This window comes from Rhinopithecus bieti, unplaced genomic scaffold (assembly GCF_001698545.2).
Source record: "Rhinopithecus bieti isolate Rb0 unplaced genomic scaffold, ASM169854v2 scaffold_1673, whole genome shotgun sequence".
Lineage (NCBI taxonomy): Eukaryota > Metazoa > Chordata > Mammalia > Primates > Cercopithecidae > Rhinopithecus > Rhinopithecus bieti.
The window spans coordinates 646,245-669,426 of NW_016804690.1; the positions used below are offsets into that span (position 1 = coordinate 646,245).

Consider the following 23,182-nt stretch of genomic DNA (forward strand, 5'->3'; position numbering starts at 1 on the left):
ACTAATGTGCAAAATAACCAGCTAGCATCATGATGACAGCATCAAATTCACACATAACAATATTGATCTTAAATGTAAATGTGCTAAATGCCCCAATTAAAAGACACAGACTGGCAAATTGCATAAAAAGTCAAGACCCATCAGTGTGCTATATTGAAGAGACCCATCTTATGTTCAAAGACACACATAGGCTCAAAATAAATGGATGAAGGAATATTTACCAAGCAAATGGAAAGCAAAAAAAAGCAATTTTTTTTTTTTTTTTTTTGCTTGCAAGTAGGTTGCAATCCTAGTCTCTGGTAAAACAGACTTTAAACCAACAAAGATCAAAAAAGACAAAGAAGGGCATCACATAATGGTAACGGGATTAATGCAGCAAGAAGAGCTAACTATGCTAAATATATATGCATCCAATACAGGAACACCCAGATTCATAAAGCAAGTCCTTAGAGACCTACAAAGATACTTAGGCTCCTAGACAATAATAGTGGGGGACTTTAACACCCCACTGTCAATATTAGACAGATCAATGAGACAGAAAATTAACAAGGATATTCAGGACTTGAACTCTGCTGCGGACCTAATAGATATCTACAGAACTCTCCACCCTAAGTCAAGAGAATATACATTCTTCTTAGTGCCACGTGGCACTTATTCTTAAACTGGCCGCATACTTGGAAGTAAAGGACTCCTCAGCAAATGCAAAAGAATGGAAATCATAACAGTCTGTCAGACCATAGTGCAATCAAATTTGAACTTAGGATTAAGAATCTTACTCAAGACTTTCGCTCGCCGAGGCGCGTTATCAGTTGGAATTTTGGGGAGCCAACTGCGCCGTCTGTCCCTGGCAAGCCAGCGGCAGTTTAAAGGAGGTGGCGGGAAGCCTGTGTGTGCTCGAATTCGTGACCCTCATGGTCGCTCCGGTTTTTCACACCTGAAAATAACATAGCAAAATAAGCCAAGATGTCTGTGAATCCAATGACCTATGAGGCCCAGTTCTTTGGCTTCATGCCACAAACGTGCATGCTTCGAATCTACACTACATTTCAAGACTACCTATTTGAAGTGATGCAGGCCATTGAACAGGTTATTCTGAAGAAGCTGGATGGCATCCCACACTGTGACATTAGCCCAGTGCAGATTCGCAAATGCACAGAGAAGTTTCTTTGCTTCATGAAAGGACATTTTGATAACCTTTTAGCAAAATGGAGCAACTGTTTTGCACCTGATTTTATGTATTCCCTCAAACATCTTGCTTCCTGAAGATAAATGTAAGGAGACACCTTATAGTGAGGAAGATTTTCAGCAACTCCAGAAAGAAATTGAACAGTTACAGGAGAAGTACAAGACTGAATTATGTACTAAGCAGGCTCTTCTTGCAGAATTAGAAGAGCAAAAAATTGTTCAGGCCAAACTCAAACAGAGGTTGACTTCCTTTGATGAGCTTCAAAATGTTGGCAGGGATCATGGGACATAGTGATTTTCAGGGAGGAGTTTAGTGTCCGTGGTTCAGAACTCCAGAAACACTACAGAAACATTAGAGACAAGTGGTGGAAAAAGGAATCGAAACGACCTGAAAATATCTTATTGCTCAGTAGTCAAAAGGAGGAGCTGCAAAAAGTCAGAATCATAAAAATTTATACCAGTGACTATTCAAAACCAACCATACTTTATTAGATTTGCTTGTCAACTCTTTCTTGATATTCTGTGTCTTCTTCTTTTTGGTCACTTTCCTGGGTATGTGTGGCTACTTTAACTTAGGCTGCAGCATCTGTTCCTTTAGAGTCTTCTAATGAGGTGGGAAGGGATCAAACGAAGAGGGGAGCCGTGGGGCCAGTTAAAGATTATTCTGCAGATTTACACCTTAGGTCATAAAGTCCTTTGTGACCTTGATGATTTTGACTTACTCTTTGGGATGAGATCAGATGAGAAAAGGATAAAATGGGTGGCTCTTAGATTATTTATTTTTGAGGCAAGGTCCCCTTCCGTGTACCAGGTTTAGAGTAGAGATTCAGTGCACAGTCATTGGCTCCTGCAGCCTCTGTGCCCGGGCTCAAGTGATTCTCCTGGCCCTCAGCCTCCCAAGTAGCTAGGGACCACAGGTGTGTGTTCACCATGCTTTGCTAAGTTTTTTGCAGAAACGAGGTCCTCACTATATTGCCAGGACTGAGTGGACTTCTTTATTAACCAGTCATTACACTGCGGGGACAGCCAACATAGAGTACCTGATCTCACCCTGTAAATTTCTTACATCAGGGAGTCAATATGTGGTGAAGAACGTGGTGCAAAAAAAGACAACCTTGGGTATATTAATAAAAAGAAGTTGGTTATTTCCAAAATAAATCTGACAAAACCTGGTGATGTTAAGCAATTTACTGTCTTTAGATGTCCGGCCGGAGAAGACCTTAGACAAAAAAAGAACCCACTGGAATAGAGAAGGAGCATGTTAGATACTCAGTAGTGAAATTTAATTTTACTGACTGATTAGTATCTATGCCAATTTATTTTCATACTTCAGTTGGTTTCAGAATCTGCCCTTATACACTAATATTTAATTATTTATTCACACTCACAAGCATCAAACATTTAATTCCCTCAGTGGGAAATTTGTGTTTAAACTCAATGGAATCTAATATTTCTTTATGTCATTAGTCCCTGTAAAATGTTAGGTCGCCCAAGGAAAGGGGAGAAATAGCAATGGCTGCTCCTAAGGTGTTGCTTGCCCTCCATGTCTTCCTAAAGAGCAGAACTTGGAGTTTCTCCTTTATGTAGAGAAGAAGTAACTTAGGGTGTATTTGCAATGAAATATTCATAGATACTGAAAGCTTGTGTTTACATGAAATATGTTTATTATCAAGAAGTCCTTTTTCCAATTCTGTACATTAAATAAATATGTTTTAAAAGGAAAAAAAAAAAAAGAAACTTACTCAAAACCGCACAACTACATGGAAATTGAACAGCCTGCTCCTGAATGGCTTCTGGTTAAACAACGAAATTAAGGAAGAAATAAAGAAGTTCTTTGAGACCGATGAGAACAAAGAGACAATGTACCAGAATATCTGGGACACAGTTAAAGCAGAGTTTAGAGGGAAATTTACAGCACTAAATGTCCACATCGGGAAACTGGAAAGATCTGAAATTGACACCCTAACATCACAATTAGAAGCACTAGAGAAGCAACCAGGTACTGTGGCTCACACTTGTAATCCCAGCACTTTGGGAGGCTGAGGCGGGTGTATCACGAGGTCAGGAGTTCGAGGCCAGCCTGGCCAACGTGGTGAAATCCCATCTGTACTAAAAATACAAAAATTAGTTGGATGTGATGGCGGGTGACTGTAGTCCCAGCTACTTGGGAGGCTGAGCAGGAGAATAGCTTGAACCTGGGAAGCAGAGGTTGCAGTGAGCCGAGATCCCACCATTGCACTCCAGCCTGGGGCAGAGCGATACTCTGTCTTAAAAAAACAAAAACAAACAAACAAAAAACAAAACAAAACAAAACAAAAAACTAGAGAAGCAAGAGCAAACAAATTCAAAAGTTAGCAGGAGACAAGAAATAACTAAGATCAGGTCAGAACTGAAGGAGATAGAGACACGAAAAACCCTTCAAAAAAATCAATGAATCCAGGAGCTGGTTTTTTGAAACAATTAACAAAATAGATAGACCACTAGCTACACTACTGAAGAAGAAAAGACAGAAGAATCAAATAGACACAATAAAAAATGATAAAGGACATATCACCACTGATCCCACAGAAATACAAACCTCCATCAGAGAATACTATAAACACCTCTATGCAAATAAACTAGAAAATCTAGAAGAAATGGATAAATTGCTGGACACATATACCCTCCCAAGACTAAACCAGGAAGAAGTTGAATCCCTGAATAGACCAATAACAAGTTCTGAAATTGAGAAAGTAATTAATAGCCTACCAAAACAAAAAAAGCCCAGGACCAGAAGGATTCATAGCTGAATTCTACCAGAGGTACAAAGAAGAGCTGGTACCATTCCTTTGGAAACTATTCCAACCAATAGAAAAAGGACTCCTTCCTAACTCACTTTATGAGGCCAACATCATCCTGATACCAAAACCTGAGACACACGCACACACACACGAAAACAACATTTCAGGCCAATATCCCTGATGAACATCAATGCAAAAATCCTCAATAAAATACTAGCAAATCAAATCCAGCAGCACATTCAAAGCTTATCCACCACGATCAAGTCAGCTTCATCCCCAGGATGCAAGGCTGGTTCAACATATGCAAATCAATAAACGGAATCAATCACATAAGCAGAATCAATGACAAAAACCACACGATTATGTCGATAGATGCAGAAAAGGCCTTCGATAAAATTCAACATGACTTCATGCAAAAAACTCTCAATAAACTACATATTGATGGAACATATCTCAAAATAATAAGAGCTATTTGTTACAAACCCATAGCCAATATTATACTGAGTGGGCAAAAGCTGGAAGCTACGAGCTGCCTGATAGGTCATCACCAACGGCAATGAGCGGTTCCACTGTCCCGAGGCGCTCTTCCAGCCTTCCTTCCTGGGCATGGAATCCTGTGGCATCCGTGAAACTACCTTCAACTCCATCATGAAGTGTGATGTGGACATCTGCAAAGACCTGTACATCAACACAGTGCTGTCTGGCGGCACCACCATGTACCCTGGCCATCGCGGACAGGATGCAGAAGGAGATCACTTAGCCCTGGCGCCCAGCACGATGAAGATCAAGATCATAGCTCCTCCTGAGCGCAAGTACTCCGTGTGGATCAGCACCTCTATCCTGGCCTCTCTGTCCACCTTCCAGCAGATATGGATCAGCAAGCAGGAGTATGACGAGTCTGGCCCTTCCATCTCCCACTGCAAATGCTCCTATGCGGACTGTGACTTAGCTACATTACACCCTTTCTTGACAAAACCTAACTTGCACAGAAAACAATATGAAATTGGCATGGCTTTATTTGTTTTTTTTTTTTTTGTTGGTTTTTTTTTTTTTTTTTTTTTTTTGGCTTGACTCAGGATTTAAAACTGGAATGGTGAAGGTGACAGCAGTCGGTTGGAGCAAGCATCCCCAAAGTTCTACAATGTGGCCGAGGACTTTGATTATATATTGTTCTTTTTTTAATAGTCATTCCAAACATGAGATGCATTGTTACAGGAAGTCCCTCGCCCTCCTAAAAGCCACCCCACTTCTCTCTAAGGAGAATGGCCCAGTCCTCTCCCGAGTCCACACAGGGGAGGTGATAGCATTGCTTTCGTGTAAATTATGTAATGCAAAATTTTTTTAATCTTCGCCTTAATACTTTTTTATTTTGTTTTATTTTGAATGATGAGCCTTCGTGCCCCCCTTTTTTGTCCCCCAACTTGAGATGTCTGAAGGCTTTTGGTCTCCCTGGGAGTGGGTGGAGGCAGCCAGGGCTTACCTGTACACTGACTTNTTTTAAATAGTCATTCCAAATATTGTGAGATGCATTGTTACAGGAAGTTCCTTGCCCTCCTAAAAGCCACCCCACTTCTCTCTAAGGAGAATGGCCCAGTCCTCTCCCATGTCCACACAGGGGAGGTGACAGAATTGCTCTGATGTAAATTATGTAATGCAAAATTTTTTAAATCTTTGCCTTAACGCTTTTTTATTTTGTTTTATTTTGAATGATCAGTCTTTGTGGCCCCCCTTTTTTGTCCCCCCACTTGAGATGTATGAAGGCTTTTGGTCTCCCTGGGAGTGGGTGGAGGCAGCCGGGGCTTACTTGTACACTGACTTGAGACCAGTTGAATAAAAGTGCACACCTTAAAAAAAACAAAAAACAAAAAACGAAAAAACAAAACTTAGATGACGGGTTGATTGGTGCAGCAAACCACCATGGCACATGTATACCTATGTTAACAAACCTGCATGTTCTGCACATGTATCCAAAAACTGAAAGTAAAATTTAAAAAATTAAAAAATAAATTAATTAATTAAAAAAAGAAAATGAAAGCAATGCACCTTTGGGAGAAAATGTTCTCAATACACATGTTTGTTAAAGGACATTTTCCCAGAATCTATAAAAAATTCTTACAACTCAATAATAAATAATTCAATTAAAGATGGGCTTAAATTTGGACAGATACTTCACAAAAAAATACAGATGGCCAATAAGCATATGAAAAGATGCTTATCACAAGTTATCAGACAATATCAAGTGTTCTCAAATATGTGGCACACCGGTACTCTTTTGTACATTGCTGGTGGGAATGTGAAACAGTACAACTGTCTTGGAAAAGTCTGCCAATTTTTAAAATAAAGGTAAACATACACTCACCAATTCTATTACTAGATATATATCAAAGAAAAGTGAAAACAGGTCGGATGCAGTGGCTCCCAGCACTTTGGGAGGCCAAGGTGGGTGGATCAAACTCCTGAGGTCAGGAGTTTGAAACCAGCCTGGCTAACGTGGTGAAACCCCTGACTCTACCAAAAAATACAAAAATTAGCTGGGCGTGGTGGTGGGTGCCTATAGTCCCAGCTACTGGGGAAGCTGAGGTGGGAGAATCGCTTGAACCCAGGAGGTGGAGGTTGCAATGAGCTGAGATCATGCCACTGCACTCCAGCATGGGTGCCAGAGTGAGACCCTGTCTCAAAAAAAAAAAAAAGACAAAGTGAAAACATGTGTTCATAGAAAGGCTTGTACATAAATGTTCATAGCAGGTTTATTCACAATAGTCAGAGAAATAGGAAACAACCCAAATATCCCTCTGTAGGTGAATGGGTACAAAAATCGTCGTACATGTAAATAGTGGAAAGTTATTTAGCAATAATAGAAATGAATAACTGATATATGCCATAACATGAATGAATCTCAAAAGATTATGCTGACTAGTGAAATTTGCTAAGAGAGTAAGTCTTAAATGTTCTCACCACACATACACAAATGGTAATTATGTGAGGTAATGGGTGTGTTAACTAACTTGATCATGGTAATCAGTTTACCGTTTATATGTATATCAAAGCATGTCGTATATCTTAAATATATATAATTGTATTTGTCAGCTATACCTAGTAAAGCTTGGGAAACCCCTTCACACTTAAAAAATATAACACTGTAAGAGGCAAACAGATGGCAATTCTGCTTTGCACAATACAAGCAAGGTTTGATCTTATTCATATGACTTTTAAAATTGTATATAAAAATTAGACTCAGGCCAGGTGCGGTGGCTCATGCCTGTAATCCCAGCACTTTGGGAGGCTGAGGTGGGCGGATCACCTGAGGTCAGGAGTGTGAGACCAGCCTAGCCAACATGGAGAAACCCTATTTCTACTGCAAATACAAAATTAGCCGGGCGTGGTGGCACATGCCTGTAATCCCAGCTACTCGGGAGGCTGAGGCAGGAGAACCGCTTGAATCCAGGAGGCAGAGGTTGCGGTGAGCCGAGATGGTGCCATTGCACTCCAGCCTGGGCAACAAGAGTGAAACTCTGTCTTAAAAAAAAAAAAAAGAGACTCAAAATTGAAATCTCTCTTTGAGAAACAGATACTTATCTGTGTAGGGTACAAGTATTTCAAATTATAATTCCCCCAAAAATATAACAACAACAACAAAAACGTTATGCTGAACAAAAGAAGAGCAAGACGAAAGAGTACATACTATTTCATTTTATTCATTCTGGAACATGGAAAACTGGTCTCTGGCATCAGAAAGCAGATCTATGGTCGCCAGTGTAGGGAAGACTAATACAAAGGGGTATGAGGGTGAAGGAAATGCTATATAACTTGATCTGTTTGTATTTGCAAGGGTGTATACATTTGTCAAAACTCAAATAACTATACATTTAAGATACGTGCATTACTTTGTATGTAAATTATACCTCAATAAAGTTGATTTAAAAAATGAAGAATACAGGCTTTTGCATTAGAGTGACCTGTTACTGCTTCTCATTTGTACCCCTTATATAAGTTACTTATCTAAGTTCAAATTTCTTTATCTGTAAACTGGGAATATTAATAGTATCAATTTCATAGGGTTGCTTTGAGATTTAATAAGATATTATATGTTGTATACGTTCAAGATCTGTCATGGAACTTAAAAATCAAAGGTAGTTCCTATTACTGCTACACATGGTTTTTTTTCTAATCACATCATGAAAGAACGTGGTTGATAATTCAGCCCATTTTTCAGAAGAGCTGCCTTTATAGATCTCAGAGTAGATGTGCACCTTTGCCTACCACCCACAGATCAGGCAGGCAGAACATACAGACCACACTCTGAAAAAGCACCTTCTTTAATGCCAACTATTAGCAGGGAAATTAGGCTAAACTTCCTCTCCCAGTTGAGCTAGAGTAAGACAATCTGTGTGCCTGGATACGGGGAGGGGCCCAACCTTGAAATACAGATTGAGACTTCTTTGGAGCAGAGTTACCCAGTTAGCCTAGAGCTACTCCAGGCTGACTCCAGTAAAAATGGGCTCCCTGACCCAGCTAGGTGTCAGAACAACAGATCTGTCTTAGATTCATCTGTGGTGTTATGTTTCAATAAGGTTTTCTGCCCTCCTTGTCTATGACAGCTTGCCTGGCAACTTGAGCCTGCTCTGCCCACAATTTGGTTCTCTGCCACTTACCTTATGATTACTATCTCAGTAACAGCTCCTGTCTGAACTTACCACTCACACACCAGTTTAATCACAGCCTGACTAGTCAGCTCTGCACCACCTCCTGCAGGACTTCTTGCCCAGATGGCTGCTGCCGCCTTGCCCAGATGGCTCTTCTCTTGGAGCCACCAGAAAAGTGAACCCTTCAGACTGAATAGCTCTCTGCTGGCACCTGGGAGAAGCAGGAAGAAATTTTTAGATTAAGCTTATTTGAACTTCTAATCTGAAGTATCAGAGATGCATTCCATCAACCCTGCCAGGGATTCCAGTCTAAGATAAGAATTGAGGATGCATAATGGTTTGAGATTAAGACCAAGGTTTAATGAAGCAGGGTTTGATACAGCTCATGCATACAATGCCTTATTTGTCTTTGTATCTCCTGTTTTAGAGGAAGCTTTTCTGTTTGCAACAGTTTCCTCTCTTTCGACTTTTGATTCCATATGTTCCCTTGCCTTTGGATATTGCTCAGGTTAACCTAAAAACACACCCAGTGATGACAACACATAGAACATTCTATTTGTTTCTTTAGGCAATACTACATAGTGGTTTTCACCTTAGGCAGGCACAGATCTGAATCATCTCTGCTATTTATGAGTTGTGTGATTTGGGGTGAAGCCCTCTGCTCTAGCCATTCTGGCCTTTCTTCTGCCTCTCCAGCATGCCAAGCTCACTTTTCCAGGGTTTTTGCATTTGCTCGTCTTTCTGCCTGAGACCCTTTTCATTCAGGTCTTCTGAGGATAGTTTCTTCTTGTCACTCAGATCTCAGTTCAAATGTCATCTCTTTGGATAGAACTTTCCTCACCATTATTTCTAAAATGCCCCACCTCAGTCACTACTGCACCATCTTATTTTAGTGTCTTTGTAGCATTTATCTTATTTACTTGTTTATCATCTGTCTTCCCCAATTGGAATAAAAACTTCTAATCTGGGCATGGTGGCTCACACCTATAATCCTAGCACTTTGGGAAGCCGAGATAGGCAGACAGCTTGAGCCCCAGAGTTTGAGACCAGCCTGGGCAACGTGGCCAAATCTTATCTCTACAAAAAAATACCAAAATATTAGCTGGGCATGGTGGCATGCACTTGTAGTCCCAGCTACTCCAGAGGTTGAGGTGGGAGGATCACCTAAACCAGGGGAGGTTGAGGCTGCAGTGAACTGTGATCGTGCCACTGCACTCCAGCCTGGGTGACGGAGTGAGACCCTGTCTACAAAAAAAAAAAAAAAAAAAAAAAAAAAAAAAAAAAAAAAAAAAAAAAAAGAATAAAAACATCTAGAGAGCAGGGCAGGTCAGGAGGAACTTATCTTTTTCACCACAGTATCCCTAAAGTTTAGAATATATCCAGCACATACATAGCAGGTTTTTAGAAAGTTATCTATTGAATCAGTCAGTAAGTTAGCATCTCCAAGCTTTAGTTTATCTATAAAATAGAGATAATAGTACTTTCCTGTAGGGTTAATGAAATTAATATGAGGAAATGTTTGTAAAGGGCTTAGCATGATGCCTGACATATAGTAATTGTGCTATAAATGGTGGACATATTATTATTTCTGCCTGCATTTCCCCTCTCCTGAGTATATAAGCTCCTCTAGAGCACAGACGATGTCTTATTTGTATACTTCATATTGCTATGTATATAGTAGACAATAAAACTTAGTTTCAATGAAATAAAAATTTTTCCTAGTAAATCAAGGCTTCAAATAGGCGAAATAGAAAATACACCAACGGAACCAACCAAAGATGGTGAGCTCATCTTTTGGACTCAGTTAATCAGCCCTCCTCCCAGTGAGGGCTTTCCTGACTATCTCATCCTGGGAGGGTCAGGGGATAAGGTGACTATCCCTTGTGTGGACTTCAGCCAGAGCACCAGTGCATTTCATTTCAGTCATGTGCTCATAGGTACGTTTTCCTCTGCTAGATTGCATGTGCTTTGAATTACTTACCTTTCACCGGCTGGCCCCTTGCCTTCTCTCATACTCAGTATAGAAGTGTTGAAGAATAGAACAGTGGTAAAGGGGCAATAGCACAGGGATTAAGAATGTAGACTCTGGACTCAATGCATCTGGGTTCAAATCCTAGCTTCTGCCACTTACCCACTGGGAGGCTTCAGACAAGTTACTTGACTTCTCTGTGGGCCTCAAGTTCCTTATTCATAAAATGAGGAACAAAAGTGCCAATTTCACGAATATGGCAATGAAAATATTTTCTTCCCATAGGTTCTTAAAATAATGCTTTCTTTATTTTGTTTTATTTTATTTTATTTTACTTTTTTTGAGACAGAGTCTTGCCCTGTTGCCCAGGCGATCTTGGCTCACTGCAACCTCCACCTCCCAGGTTCAAGCAATTCTCCTGCCTCAGCCTCCCGAGTAGCTGATACTACAGGTTTGTGCCACCACACCTGGCTAATTTTTGTATTTTTAGTAGAGATGGGGTTTCACCATGTTGGCCAGGCTGGTCTTGAACTTCTGACCTCAGGGTATCCACCCTCTGCGGCCTCACAAAGTACTGGAATTACAGGCGTGAGCCTCCACACCTGGCCAAATGCCTTCAATTTTATGTGTACTTCATTTCACATAGATATGCCCCGACAGTGACTGGATCATAATAGATATTTATCGTGTTTATTGAATTAAATTGAAAACTTTAATGTAAATTGATAATCGGGGTAAAGAAAAGCATGTTTATTTATTTATTTTTGTAGCTGGGACTATAAGCGCATGCCACCATGCTGGGCTAAATGCATATTTAAATGGACAGGGAGAACTATAGTCAGTTCTTTTGTATAAGCATACTTTACTTTTTTCAATATCATATTTATTCTATTAGATGTGGTAAATGTGATGTATATTTGAAAATAGAGGCCGGGCGCGGTGGCTCAAGCCTGTAATCCCAGCACTTTGGGAGTCCAAGACGGGCGGATCATGAGGTCAGGAGATCGAGACCATCCTGGCTAACACGGTGAAACCCCGTCTCTACTAAAAAATACAAAAAACTAGCCGGGCGAGGTGGCGGGCGCCTGTAGTCCCAGCTACTCGGGAGGCTGAGGCAGGAGAATGGCGTAAACCCAGGAGGCGGAGCTTGCAGTGAGCTGAGATCCGGCCACTGCACTCCAGCCTGGGCGGCAGAGCGAGACTCCGTCTAAAAAAAAAAAAAAAAAAAAAAAAAGAAAAGAAAATAGATTTCGGGGTATGTGTGGTTGGGGAATTCATGTGGAGGTCAGAGTGGAAGCAGGTGTGAGAGGGTCCAGCAGAAGAAAACATGGCTGCCAAAGTGTTTGAGTCCATCGGCAAGTTTGGCCTGGCCTTAGCTGTTGCAGGAGGCGTGGTGAACTCTGCTTTATATAATGTGGATGCTGGGCACAGAGCTGTCATCTTTGATGGGTTCCATGGAGTACAGGACATTGTGGAAGGGGAAAGGACTCACTTTCTCCTCCCATGGGTACGAAAACCAATTATCTTTGACTGCCGTTCTCGACCACTTAATGTGTCAGTCATCACTGGTAGCAAAGATTTACAGAATGTCAACATCACACTGCGCATCCTCTTCTGGCCCATTGTTAGCCAGCTTCCTCACATCTTCACCAGCATAGGAGAGGACTATGATGAGCGTGTGCTTCTGTCCATCACAACCAACATCCTCAAGTCAGCGGTGGCTTGCTTTGATGCTGGAGAACTAATCACCCAGAGAGAGCTGGTCTCCAGGTAGGTGAGCGATGACCTTACGGAACGAGCAGCCACCTTTGGGCTCATCCTGGACGACGTGTCTTTGACACATCTGACCTTCGGGAAAGAGTTCACAGAAGCGGTGGAAGCCAAACAGGTGGCTCAGCAGGAAGTAGAGAGGGCCAGATTTGCAATGGAAAAGGATGAGCAGCAGAAAAAGGTGGCCATCATCTCTGCTGAGGACGACTCCAAGGCAGCTGAGCTGATTGCCAACTCACTAGCCATCGCAGGGAATGGTCTGATCGAGCAGGAAGCTGCCGAGGACATCGCGGGCCAGCTCTCACACTCTTGGAACATCACCTATCTGCCGAGGGGCAGTCCGTTCTCCTCCAGCTGCCCCAGTGAGGGCCCACACTGCCTCCACCTCTGCAGGTTGACCGGCCACAGCCCCGATGATTCTTAACACCGCCTCCCTTCTGCCCCACCCCAGAAATCACTGTGAAATTTCCTGATTGGCTAAAAGTGAAGGAAATAAAGGTAAAATCACTTCAGATCTCAAAAAAACAAAAAAAAAAAAAAAGAAAGAAAGAAAATAGATTTTAGAAAACAACTACTTTAAGAAAAAAAATCTTCAGTGGTTACAGTTTGAGGACTCATCAGTTTGAAGTGAAAATTCTCTCTAAGTAGATACTACTCTCCTTTTTCAGTTTTGTAGTCTCCTAAATTTACTTTCTCTGCTGACCTTTTAAAAGCTCCCTCTGGGCCTTAACTAGAGCAATAAAAAACCAGTTTGGCCAAGACTTTTAGAAATGTTACCCTTGGGCGGCTCTCTGAACCTGCCTAATAAAATACAAAAAAATGTTACTCTTCCTCAATTAATCTACATTGGGCAACAATAGGGGGTGGAGTGAAATATTCTCAACTGTCAATTAATAACAAACTTAAATGTCACATGTAACAGTTATTAGAAGTGAGTTATGGATTCCTCATAAGTGGGGTTTAAATGATGATATAAAATCATCTAGTTAGTTTTTCTTTCTTTCTTTTTCTTTGAGATGAGTCTCACTCTGTCATCCAGGCTGGATACAGTGGCGTGATTTTGGCTCACTGCAACCTCCACTTCTCTGATTCAAGCAATTACCCCGTCTCAGCCTCCCGAATAGCTGGGATTACAGGCACACACCACCACGTCCAGTTTTTTTTTTTTTTTTTTTTTGTATTTTTAGTAGAGACAGGGTTTCACCATGTTGGCCAGACTGGTCTTGAACTCCTGACCTCAGACAGTCTGCCCACCTCAGCCTCCCAAAGTGCTGGGATTATAGGCATGAGCCACCTTTCTAATAAATAATTAGAAAAGGAAAAAGTTTTTCCTTTTCTAATTATTTATCTTTAGCTATTCAGAGAAAAACTTTTGTGGCAGCAACACAATTACATTCATTTAGTAATTGAGAGTCAAACATTGTGTGCTAGGCTAAAGGGAATACCAAGAACTTTAAGAACTGGTCCTTTCCTCAAAGGAACTTAGGCCATGTATCTGTAAAATCAGTGTGCTTTTCATTGCCATTCTTGAAAATTACTTGAATAAATCCCACGTTTAAAATGATTTAAAATTATTCTCATCTGACATTGTGTGTTTAAGAGTAGAATAAAGCCCCTTTGCAACGGGGAGAACGGAAGCTGCAACAGACTTTGTTGGTGGCCACTGGGCCTTTGTGAGTTCGTGGCATTTGGAAGCCTATTTTCTTTATTTCAGGTTAAAATTCTCCTGCTTGTCAATAGAGAAGGCTTAATTTTTCTTTCTAAAGTCTCAGAGTCTCACTCTGTTGCCCAGGCTGGAGTACAGTGGCACCGTCTTGGCTCACTGCAGTTTCTGCCTTCTGGGTTTAAGCGGTTCTCCTGTCTCAGCCACTAAGTAGCTGAGTTAACAGGTGCTCACCACCACGCCCAGCTAATTTTTGTATTTGTATTTGTATTTTTTAATTTATTTTAAGACAGAGTCTCACTCTGTTGCCCAGACTGGAGTGCAATGGCACAATCTCCACTCACTGCAACCTCTGCCTCCCGGGTTCAAGCAATTCTCCTTTCTCAGCCTCCTGAGTAGCTAGGATTATAGGCAGCCACCACCACGCCCAGCTAATTTTTGTATTTTTAGTAGAGAGAAGGTTTTGCCATGTTGGCCATGCTTGTCTTGAACTATTGACCTCAGGTGATCCACCGGCCTTGGTCTCCCAAAGTGCTGGGATTACAGGAGTGATCTACCGCACCCGGCCAGTGTATTTTTAGTAAAGATGGGGTTTCACCATCTTGGCCAGGCTGGTCTCAAACTCCTAACCTCAAGTGATCCACCTGCCTCGGCCTCCCAGAGTGCTAGTATTACAGGTACGAGCCACAACCTGGCCTCATAAATATAGTTCTTTACGAAAGACAACACCACTGGCCAATCATCAGAAGGGCAAGCACTTTAGGTCTGTATTTCAGCAAGAGATTTACATTCCATAGATCCTTTCACTCTCATTCAATCAGAACTTTTTGTAGGCATTTATGAGATGGCTATTTGGGGTGACAGATATAATCTATGGCCATAGAACTGGGAAATGTACAAAACACTGACTCGAATCATGTAAGCTACAGACAAATGAATAAATCATTCATTTAGTCATTCTTTAATTAATTAATGTATTCGTTCTACTATTATGGACTGAGCACTGTTTTAAGTACTGAAGAATCCATGCTAAATAAGGATGAATAGAGTCCCTACCTGTGGGTTATAGTATTGTGGGAGAGACTGACATTAATTGAATAACCCAAACCAGTGTAATGAATACAGTGAATACAGTGGTGACACATGGTGAAGGTGAGGTCCTTGGAGTTATGCTACAGCATTTGCTAGAGGAAGCATGAAGGGCAAAAGGGAAACTGAAAAAGATGGTGTGGCTGAGTCTCACAGAAGGAGAGGACCATGGTACCTGGTACCACTGAAGGATGGGCAGAGACAGGCATTCAAGGGCTTGGAGGCAGAGTTGAGGAAGGACATCAAGCAGTGCTTTCTTGTGATCAGATTTATGAGAAATGATGGTAGCTTGAATAGCATGGCTGTAGTCAAGGAAGAAAGGAAGGGAGTTTGATGAGATATTGAGGAGATGGAATGAATAGAGCTTGATGATTGAATAGATCTTAGAGATGAGGGAGAAATAAGGTCAGACATGATTCTCAGGTTTGTGGTTTGAGAAAATGGAAGAACACTCGTGGCATACACTGAGATAGGAAGTACTAGATGAGAACCAGGATTGGGAATAAAAACTATCCCTTGGTTTTAATAGATATGCTGAGTTCAGACATGTTGATATGGAAATTCAGCACTATTCAATAGAGCTTTCTGTGAGGATGGAGGTGTTCTGTACCTACACTGCTGAGTATTTTAGCCATTACTCACATGTGGCTATTTATATTTAACCTAAAATAAAAGATTTAGTTTCTCAGTGGCACTAGCCACATTTCAAGTGCCCAACAGCTATATGTGGCTAGTGATTTTTGCATTTGACAGTGCAGTTCTAGAGCCTAGAGAAGCAGCCTAGGTTGAAAATATAAAAAATTAGCCAGGCATGGTGGCTTATACCTATAATCTCAGCACTTTGAGAGGTCAAGCCAGGAGAATTGCTTGAGGCCAGGAGTTTGAGACCAGCTTGGACAACACAGTGAGATCCTGCAGCTATAAAAAAATATGAAGATAGTCTGGGCGCAGTGGCTCATGCCTGTAATCCCAGCACTTTGGGAGGCTGAGGAGGGCAGATCACCTGAGGTCGGGAGTTCGAGACCAGCCTGACCAGCATGGAGAAACTCCGTCTCTGCTAAAAATACAAAATTAGTCTGGCATAGTGGCGCATGCTTGTAATCCCTGCTACTAGAGAGGCTGAGGCAAGAGAATGGCTTGAACCCGGGAGGCGGAGGTTGCAGTGAGCTGAGATCTTGCCATTGCACTCCAGCCTGGACAATAAGAGTGAAACTCTGTCTAAAAAAATAAATAAATACATAAACATTAAAAAATTAAAAAGTTAAAAATTAGCCATACATGATGGTGCGCACCTGTAGTTCCAGACTCCGGAGGCTGAGGTAGGAGTCTTGCTTGATTCCAGGAGTTTGGGGCTGCAGTGAACTATGACAGCACCACTGCACTCCAGCCCAGGAACAGAGCAAGACTCCATCTCTGAAAAAAAAAAAAAAAGAGAGAGAGATGTGTGTAGATGAGGTTTAAGACTGTGAAGACAACTTTCTAAGGAAGAGGGGAAGGTAGTCAGTGAAAAGAGGAAATGGCTAGGACTGAGACTACAGGACCTTCAACCTGTGAAGGCTGGTGAAGAAAAATGAGCCTTCAAAGGATACCAAGAAGTAATGAGGGAGGTAGGAGAAGAACAGTAAGAGCTTTGTCATATAAGTCAAGAGAAAAGGATGTTTTGAAAGGGAGGAATGAGCAACAGCTAAGTGGTTCTAGAAGGTTGAGGAAGACGAGACTGAAGGTGTTTATTGGATCAGTGAAACAGAGGCCATTGGTGACTTTGGCAAGAGCTGTTTCAGAGGAGGGATGAGGCTGAAACGTAGACTAGATGAGTGAGGAGGGGTTGAGGTAATGAAGAGATACTGACAATAGAAGAAAAGAAATCATGAGCTCCTTGTTCCATGGGCTACCAATAAAACAGGGAATTACTTTAGCCAAATCAAGCTAGAGTCATATATCATAGATATATGTCTTCAAAGCACTGCATTTATCCTACAATGTTACCAATTTTGAATCCTTTGTCATGAATATGAGGAGACATACGTCTGCTGGGCTTTATTCCTACTCCAACTACCTTGGAGGGTGAGTATGAAATAGACCATGTGAGGGCCTAGAGGCCATGTTGAAGTACTCTTTATCCTAACAACAATAAAAAGCAACTGAAGGCTTTTCTTTTTTAAAAGCCATTTTATTATCTAAAATGTAGAGCATATAGAAGAAGAGAGAAAAATGTAACTCATCACTCCCGGGTACTATTCATCACCTGACCCCAACACCTTTCAGCCTTTAGTTCTGGCCCATCCATACCCCATCTACTTACACGAAAAGTTTTAACCATGGGAGTGACATGATTACACTTGTGTTAAAAAGACCATTCTTGCTGTTGGGTAGAGCAAAAGTCAGAACATTTCCAGATAGTAAATATTTTAGGCTTTGCTGGCCGTACAGACTCTGTTGTAACTACTTAACTCTTGTTGTAGCTTGAAAGCTGCACTAGATAATATGTGAATAAATAAGTGTGACAGTGTTCCAATAAAACCTTATTTATGGACACTGAAATTTGAATTTCATATAGTTTTTGCATATCACAAAATATTCTTCGTTTTGTTTTGATTTTCCCCTCACAATTTAAAATGTAAAATGAATTTTGCTCATAGGCAATACAAAAACAGGTGGAGGGCCAAATTTGGGCTCTAGTTTGCTAAGCCCTAAGGTATAGAATGAATTGCAGCAGGCAAGAGAAGTTGTAGGAAGACTTGCCCAAGGCTATTGAAGGAATCAGGACAAAAATCTCACTATTCCCGTACCTAGTAAAGAGAAAAGAGAGCATGGTAAGCATTTATTAGGTACTATACCATTGAGTATCTATTATGCCCTAGGCACAATGTTAGGTCTGAAGATATACAAATAAATGAATAAGAAATAGTTTTTGCAATTGCAGCTAGTTAGGGAGACAGATATGCTTTTTTCTGTCATGTTGTAAATACCACAACATGGTACTATGGAATATACATGAAATATTGATTAATTCTGTGTGAGAAACATCAAACATGGCCTTAAGAGTGACATTTAGCCAGTGTAGTGGCTCATGCCTGTAAGTCCAACACTTTAGGAGGCTGAGGCAGGAGGATTGCTTGAGGCCAGGAGTTCTAGACCAGCCTGGGCAACACAGTGAGACACCGTCTCTACAAAACATTTAAAAATTAGCCAGGCATGGTGATGCATGCTTGTAATTCCAGCTACTTGGGAGGCTGAGGTGGGAGGATGGCTTGAGCTCAGCAGTTTGAGGTTACAGCGAGCTATAATCATGCCACTGCACTCCAACTTCAGTAACAGTATAAGACCTTGTTTCTTAAAAAAAAAAAAAAAAAGAGACATTTAGGCATTTAGGTAGGAACTTGAAAGATGAATAGAAGTTTACCATATAGGGTAAGGTGGACGGAGGGAAAGGTTTTTAAGGCAGAAGGAAAAGTATAAATGGATGCAAAGAGGCTTGATACACAAGCTTCTGCCCCATCTTTCTTTCAGATTACTGCTAACTTGAGGGGAATGTAGGAGGTAACTGAATAAATCTGTACAGGTTAAGGAATCTGTAAAAATGGAGTATCTCTGGTTTCAAGAGAGAGGATAATTGGTGGAATATTAAATGATCCTACACGACCTGGGCACTGGCTACATCTTCCACCTCTCTTACCATTCCCCTCCTTGTTCACTCTGCCCTGGGCACACTGGCCTTTTTGCCATGTCTTTGAGATGCCAAGCCCAAGGCTGCCTCAAGCTCTTTGTCCTTGCTGTTCCCCCTGCCTAGAGTCCGATTCCCTCCCTCTCCTCATTCCGCAGAGGCCTTCTCTGGCCAGCCTATCTAAAATAGATGCGATTCTCTTAGGTTTACCTAGTTGCTTTTTTTTTTTTTTTTTTTTTTTCCGTAGCATTTATTATTACCTTATTCATGTGTTTGTTGTCTAGCTCCTCCCAACTAGAATGTAAGCTCCATGAAGGCAAGTCTCTTCTCTGTTACCTCTAGAGTCTAGAACAGTGCCTGGCAAAATACAGCCACATGAGTATTAGTAAAATAGATCAACAAAAGGAGTGGGGAGAGGGTAGAGAAGAACCCAGATGAGTTGGTATTGCAGGAGTGCAAGCTCAATAGTTTCTGTTTCGTTGGCTGAGTAAGATGGGAATTCATCTTCTGAGAGAAGACTGGGACTCAAAGTTTTGAACATCTGTGGAAGATGAGAAAGAGTAACACAGGGAGAAAGTTGAGAACTTAAACATTTGAACTCAAGCCAAACAGATAATTAATTGTACTGTGCCAAGGGAAGGGGGGTGAGAACCAAAAGAGAAGATAGCTCCTCCCCACTCAGAATGTGGTAATTTGACTTATCTTTCTTGGAGTTGAATAGAGAATTATAGGGTGGGGAAAACCAAACAGAAGCTCTTGAAAGAATAAGCAGGTGAGGGTGGGAGTGGAGAGAAAGTGAAACTTGGTAGAAAACAACCCATCTGAGAGCCATGTTTGAGTGGTACAGAATCTGAGAGAATGAAACCGAAGCACAGACAAGGGTTCTTTGGTTTCACGCTTCTGTGATTAAAAAAAAAAAGGAAAGTCCTCAATATACCTGCTGTTTGGCAGCTGGGAATTTTCAATTGGCTAGAAGTGAGTTTCAGGACATATTGCCAACTGCCGTCCCTTTTCTCCTCCCTTCCCTTGGGCAGGGCATTTGTGTAAACAGACAGCAAAGAAATAGAACTGGACTGTCTTATTCCAATTTTTCTCTCCTTGCTTCCATTTCTATTGTAATTATTTTATTAAGAAGCCAGGGCTGCCAACGCTCATACTAAATATAATTTACTATTGTGTACAACCAGTTTTAGGGTGGTAATGAGACACGGTTTTTTGGTGAGAACTGGAAGGTTAGTGACCAATATCCAGAATTCTTTTTCTAGATGACTGTGGATCATAATATCTTCGGCTGTTTTGGGGGCTTCTTTGTCTGCCAAAAAAATTAAAAAAAAACCCAGTGGAATATGAAGTAGGTTTTTTTGGTGTAAAATAGTCCCTTTATGAACTGCAGGTTACCAAAAAGAATTGTTGCTTCCCAGAACTACCATTCAACCCAGTAATCCCATTATTGAGTGCATACCCAGAGGAATACAAATCATTCTGCCATAAAGACAGATGCATGTGTCTTTATGTGTTCATTGCAGCACTATTCACAATAGCAAAGATGTTGAGTCAACCCAAACGTCCATCAATGACAGATTGGATAAAGAAAATGTGCTACATATACACCATGGAATACTATGCAGCCATAAAAAATATCAAGATCATGTCTTTTGTGGGAACATGAATGGAGCTGGAGGCTATTATCCTTAGCAAGCTAATGTAGGAACAGAAAACCAAATACTGCATGTTCTGACTTAGAAGAGGGAGTTAATAGATGAGAACTCATGAATGCAAAGAAGGGAACAACAGACATTAGGGCCTACTTGAGGGTGGAGGGTGAGAGGAAGGAGTGGAGCAGAAAAGATAACTATTGGGTACTGGGCTTACTATTTGGGTGATGAAATAATCTGTACAACAAATCCCTGTGATACGAGTTTGCCTACGCAACAAACCTTCACATGTACCCCCAAACCTAAAAGTTAAAAAAAAAAAATTATTGCTTCCCACATATGTGCTAAATTTCAGTATTAGGGTATCTTTTATTATTAAGATTCTGGAAGTTAACATGTTCCCAAATGATCTCCTCTTTTCTGTAACTTGGTCCACTCATGGTCTTCTCCATTTTGGTTTGTGGCAACTTCCATCCTTTGGGACAAAAACTTAGGGCTTCTTTCTCTCATATTTCACATCTGTCAGGAAATTCTATGGGTTTGGACTTGAAAATATATTCAAAACCTGACCACTATTTGCCATAGCCGCTGTTACTGCCCTTGCGCAAGCCACTTACACCTTTTGCTTGGCTTATTACAAGAGTTTCTTATGGTTTTCTGCTGACTTTCAGTTTTCCACAGCAGCTAGAGTGATCCTCTTAAAATATGTCAGCTCACAGCACTCTTCTGTTCAAAACCTTTCCATAACTCCCCATTTCACTCAGAGCAAAGGTAAAGTCCTTAGAATAGCCTACAAGGCCCTTCTTGTCTGGCCCTTCATATCACTCCATCTCATCTCCTACTATTCTCCCCTCATCGTCTGCTCCAGCTATCTTAGCCTCCTTGATGGTCCCAGAATTTGCCAGGCAGGCTCCCACATTAGGCCTTAGCGCTGGCTGTTCCCTCTGCCTGGAAATCTTCCTTCATTTTCGTGGAGGTCACACCCTCGTTTGCTTCAAGACTGTGCTCACACACTGCCTTTTCAGTGAGGCTTACCTTGACTACTCTATTTAAAGTTGCACCTGTACACCTCATCCCCTTCCCTTCCCTTATTCTATTTTGTTCACAATAACTACACTTGTCTTTTAAACTTTTTGTTCATTAATGTATCCCTAGGACTTAGAAGAATATCTATCATGTGGTAGGTATTTAATAAATATTTACTGAATGAGGGATGAATTTATTTTGCTTAACTCAGTATAACCCTCTTAAGAAAAACAAGACTATAAACCAGATTTTTTGAGAACGTTAAATTCTTTCTTTTTTTTTTTCAGGTGGAGTTTCGCTCTTCTTGCCCAGGCTGAAGTGCAGTGGGGCGATCTCCACTCACCACAACCTCCGTCTCCCGGGTTCAAGCGATTCTCCTGCCTCAGCCTCCCGAGTGGCTGGGATTACAGGCATGTGCCACCACGCCCAGCTAATTTTTATATTTTCAGTAGAGACGGGGGTTTCACCACGTTGACCAGGCTGTTCTCGAACTCCTGACCTCAGGTGATTCGCCCGCCTCGGCCTCCTAAGGTGCTGGGGTTACAGGCGTGAGCCACTGCGCCCGGCCGAGAACGTTAAATTCTAATTGAATTAACCGCAATTTAGTATTGCCACATACAGTAGCTGAGATGGTGCAACAGGGAGTTCGATGGAGATTCTGGTTAGGGACATGGTGGGCTAAGAAAGACTTGTCTGTTCTTGAAACTAGATAAACCCAGGGGATTTACTCCCCTTCAGGTTCTAGAATCATGTATAAAGGCAGAGAAAAGTGATTCTGAGTGAACTTGCACTGACAACTTACTAGAACGAGGCTTCCTGGAGTTAGGGTTCCCGGAGTATGTGTCTCCCTGGAAGGTGGAAGAAGAGCCTGAACCTGCTCTGCTACTCTTTGGAAGAGAGCCCTGCCATTTCCCTAGGCCTTGGCCTCCTTCCCTGGAAAAGGATGGTATCCACCGACTCCCCGTATGGGAGGCTGCTTGCAGGGTGTTCCCAGCACCTCCCAGGGAAGCTCCTCAGAATGCTGCCTGCCACATTTTACGCTTTTTTAAAAAAATTATTTTATTGTGGTAAAACATACACAACATAAAAGTTATCCCTTTATCCAGTTTGCGGCGTACATTTGTTAACCTCACAGCAAGTAACACATGAGTTTTAAATTAGAATTTGGACAACGGCAAATGAAATGAAAGGCGAACAATCCGAGAGCCGGGTCACAGAGGAGCTCTGGGAACGCGCCGCGGGCTGAAACCACACGGGGAATTCCATTTTGTCCGAACAGGGTCGGCCCTGGCCACCTCCAGGGAGTCGAGTCGTTTCCGCGGCGCGGCCCGGGCCTCCCCCGGGGTCCGCCCGCCTCTCTCCGCCTGGCCCAGCGACGCGGCCGCGGGAGGACTTTGTCCACTCGCCCAACCTCGGGCGCCCAGTTCTGAAGGCAAAGGGTCCCCTGCCTTGCACAACTCGGAGCCGCCGAGGAGGTGACGGCGGTAGCTCTGGGGCGGCTCGGTGCCATTCACTAGCATTCTGTTTTCCTAAGGCACCGCCTTCCAATTGCCCCGGCTCCGCTAGGAGGCGCGCGCTCCAGCCGCTCCGCCGCGCGGCCCCGACCGCACTTAAGTACGAGGCGAAGAAAGAAAAGGCTGCCGGCAGCCGCAGCTCCCTGTCCGCGCCGCCGGGCCCGCGCAGGCGTGCGCGGCTCCTGTTCTCGCGGGCGCCCCAGCCCCAGGCCGCCAGGCGCGCC

General features: G+C 42.1%; 1 long non-coding RNA gene and 3 pseudogenes across 1 annotated transcript; 3 read left to right on the top strand and 1 right to left on the bottom strand.

The window, feature by feature from the left end:
* Positions 1-830: 830 nt before the first annotated feature.
* LOC108528214 (protein MIS12 homolog) lies at positions 831-1,633 on the top strand (annotated as a pseudogene).
* Positions 1,634-2,360: 727 nt separating this feature from the next.
* Positions 2,361-5,125, top strand: LOC108528215 (actin, alpha skeletal muscle-like; annotated as a pseudogene).
* A 13-nt stretch (positions 5,126-5,138) lies between these two features.
* On the bottom strand, positions 5,139-5,824 carry LOC108528246 (uncharacterized). Its single transcript, XR_001885079.1, has 2 exons — positions 5,770-5,824; positions 5,139-5,445 (listed from the first exon to the last, which is right to left on the bottom strand). It is a non-coding gene; the product is annotated as an uncharacterized LOC108528246 (long non-coding RNA).
* A 6,016-nt stretch (positions 5,825-11,840) lies between these two features.
* On the top strand, positions 11,841-12,713 carry LOC108528228 (prohibitin pseudogene; annotated as a pseudogene).
* Positions 12,714-23,182: the final 10,469 nt, after the last annotated feature.